Source organism: Olea europaea, unplaced genomic scaffold (assembly GCF_002742605.1).
Source record: "Olea europaea var. sylvestris unplaced genomic scaffold, O_europaea_v1 scaffold2989, whole genome shotgun sequence".
NCBI classification, from domain to species: Eukaryota; Viridiplantae; Streptophyta; class Magnoliopsida; order Lamiales; family Oleaceae; genus Olea; species Olea europaea.
In genome coordinates this window covers 127,094-131,015 of record NW_019248532.1, presented here as the reverse complement: position 1 = coordinate 131,015, position 3,922 = coordinate 127,094, and positions in this window count along the sequence as shown.

The following is a 3,922-nucleotide window of genomic DNA, read 5'->3' as shown; positions in this document are numbered from 1 at the left end:
ATTGTCGGTGCACATGTTTCTAGGTTATAAAACTTCTCTTGGATGAATTTAGAGTTCAATTCCATAAATTTTTGTCATTAGCTAGGGAAATAGGTATATAAATGAAAATTTGATAATAAAACTTTAATACTTTGTTATCAGACTGGACGGCCAGTTTAACAACCAATAGCAATAATTAGAAGTTTTTTTAATTACTTTGTCCTATTTAATTCGGTACACTCTGAAATTTAATGAAGAGAATAGGTTTGAAATGAGGTATTTTCTCTTTGATTTTCATAGTGTATATGAAGAGGATTCTGAAGTACAAACTACACATGAGAATAAGGATGAGAACACATTGAACCTTATGGGAGAGGAACCGACAGTGGCTTGGCATTAGGAGATCTATATCGACATTAGCTAGCGCATTGAAGTGGATAAAAAATGAGGCTCATGGGACATCTTGGCAAAGAAAAGCCAGGAGAATTACACTTGCAAGTACCATTTACCACATTTGGACAGCGAGAAATAGAAAGATTTTTGAAAATCTTAGACCACACTTGGATAACATTGTGAGTCGAATTAAAACACATGTATATGTTATATTTTCTTTGTATCCGCATGTCTTAATCCGTTTTGAGTCTTTAGCGTTGGGTCATTGATCTTATTGTTAGTACATCGTTTTATTTTTGTTTGTACGGAGTAATTGTATGAGTCATTTGATTCGTTTTACTTGGGTATGTCCAACATACTTGTACATGATTTTCGATCAATAAAATTTCACATTTATCGATAAAAAAGGATGAGAACACCTAGGGAATACTTGTAATAAAATATTGGATACTTTAATTTTTTATTATTATTTTTTTTTTTCCGTATTTGATTGTGCCCTTAGATCAAAATGTCTGCGTCCACAATTGCAAGTCAACGTGGAAGTGGTTGGTTTCAAAAATGACCCTAATGAAGGAAATGATAATGTACAAAACATGGATTCTTCATTACAATGGTACCGAAAAATGAAACAAACGGAATGAACTATGATGCACAAAATGTGGTACTTCACAGTACGTTGATGGTTTTTGGTCGTTGAATAGATCGTATATATCCCCCATTTGGCTCCCTTTAAAACTCTTTAATTTAATTTAAATTTTCTCACATATTTTCAACTACACAATTTTCAATAAAATAATATTATACACAAAATAAAAAAATTTCATTCTTTTATAATCATTCATTAAAAAAAACCATTATTCTTTTCATTATAAATTCAAATAATGAGGGTCAAACGGCGCATATTTGTAAAACATCACTTTTTAGTAAGAAACAATTGTACACAAAACCTAGGGTACTTTCTTTGACCAAAAAAATTCAATTAAAGATTAAAAAAAAAAAAAAGTCAAACAAAAAGTATGTTTACGGCGGCATCCATTGATTGCAACTGTAATTGGTTAATGCGTGCTTCAAAACCAAGTCGTATTATGCCCTTGTTTCATTCCCAATTTTTCTTTTAAATACATTTTTCTCTTTCTTCCTTTTAACAATATATTTTTCAATAAAAGAATAATATATAAAAATTCAAAAAATTTCTTATTTTTTAACTAGACATTTTTCATCAATCTATTATTCAAAAATACATTCTATATCCAAAATAATAATAATAATAATAATAATAATTCTCAATATTTAGCCAATGAAGATAAATTAATTTTTTTTGATAAATTTTAACAAAAATTGATGAAATATAAGATTTAAAAAATTATAAAACTCATAAAATATGTAGTTAAAATTAATTGTTGAATTTAAATATTTTAATGTACGCCAAACTGGGAGTTAATGATCGGAAGTACGTATCTACATGGATTTTCATTGCAACCCCAATAGTTGTGTAATGTTGAGGAAGGTGTTTGTGTAAGCATAGGTTTCAAGGAGACAGACTTTTTGGGGTTTGATTACTGATTTGATGAGACAGAAAGTTTTTTAATTTTGTATAAGTAGTTGTGTTACTTGTGTATGAAAACATGTGGGTATAGCTTTTGGAGAGAGAAACGTTTTGGGATTTGATAATTGATTTGGGGAGAGAAACTTTTTGGGAAATGATATTATTATGTGTGTGACGAAAAGGTGTATTGTAGAGTTGTCAAATGATTTGTAAAATGACATTACTCTAAGAGTAATTTCGTTAAATTTTGGTCAAGTTGTCATGTCTAAAAGAATAAATCAGTGTGTACAGATTTTTGTCTCACAGAACATATACAGGGCACTCACAAACTTATTGATCCCACCTAAATAAACAATGGTCAAAATTTAACCCATTTACCCATGTGAGGTGTTGTTAGGATTTCTATGAGTAATTTTTGTTAAATTTTGGTTAAGTTGCTATTTTTGCAAGAATAAATCTGTGTACAGATTTGTGTTTCATAGAAAATATACAAGGTACTTACAAACTCGAGGATCTCACCTGAATAAATAATGGTCAAAATTAAACCACTCACCCCCATGTGAGGTGTCGGTAGGACTTGTACACCAAGCATAAATGCATTGTGAAAAATATAAAAATTGAAGTCTGCATCCATATATTACTAAAATAAATTAGAGATATTCGGACAAAGTATAAATTGTTGAGACATTTGCATTACAATCTCTATATTGATCATTCTAATTCCAATTATTTGGTTAAAAACATATAATTCACTTCCTTTTCTTTGACCTTCTAAATATTTAGAACATTCTTCACAATTTTTTGCTATTTGACTAATGCACGAATACTTATTTATACAACATTCCAACGTTAATATGAATTCATATACATTTTATACAATCAAAAACTTAATAGATTTTATATACTGATATTTTTTACATATATACACATTATGTCATTTTTTTTCTTGATGCCACATTATTATAAATGAACATTCAATGATCGTATAGGAGCTATACGATTCATTGATCACACACTCTTCAATGGTAAAGGAGAATACAAATTGATTCAATGATGCATATGAACATATAGGTGACAATTAATAAAATTAAAAACAAACATAATATTATTAAAATAGTCTAATGGACAAAACATTTTACAAAACAATTCTCATCATGGATTTTCAATAAATTATAGATAAAAAAAAGTAAACCTACTTACCCCACATATTTTTCTAAACACACCGCATTTTAATTTCACTAAATTCCTAACATTTACTTATTATCATATTTATGTCTCCAACTTCGTTTTATGTATTCTTATCTTCATCATTTCATTAATTAATACATATGGTCTTTAATATTGGTTAATTATGTTAGCATCCTTCAAAATAAGGACAATTAATTTGTCTCACTTTTATATATGTTATTTCTTATTCAAACTACAATAGGCAAATAAATTTTTTATGCCATTTTAACAAAACTTATGGATGAAAATCAACATTAGGGACAATATATGTTAAAAATCGAGAACATAAATATAATAATAAATAAATATTAGAAATATGTAATGCAATTAAAGTAGTTTACTTATATGATTGTACTTTGTCAATATAGCCCCTCTAAAAAGATTAGCCCTTGTTTGAGCCACATTATTTTTCCTAGGATGAATTTTTAAATAGTGTATTGATAAAAAATGTGTGGTTAAAAAATAAAGAAAAATTTTGAATTTGCGTTAAATAATATTTTATTGAACAATATGTGATTGAAGTGATGTCAAATCACTATTTAAAATGTATTTTTTTGAAAAAAAAAATGTGGTTCAAACATGGCTTAAGTAAATCTATTCCTTCACTTTTTAGATTGTTGACAAGTTTTCTCAGCAAGTATAGTAGGTTGTGCCGATTTTTTACTGGCCTCATTAAATTTTAGGAAAAAGTTATGAGTACAGAAAATTTTTGACAAATTTGTTATTGAAATTAACGCGGCGAAATATGATTCGTCTGTTTTTTTGTTTCAATGAATA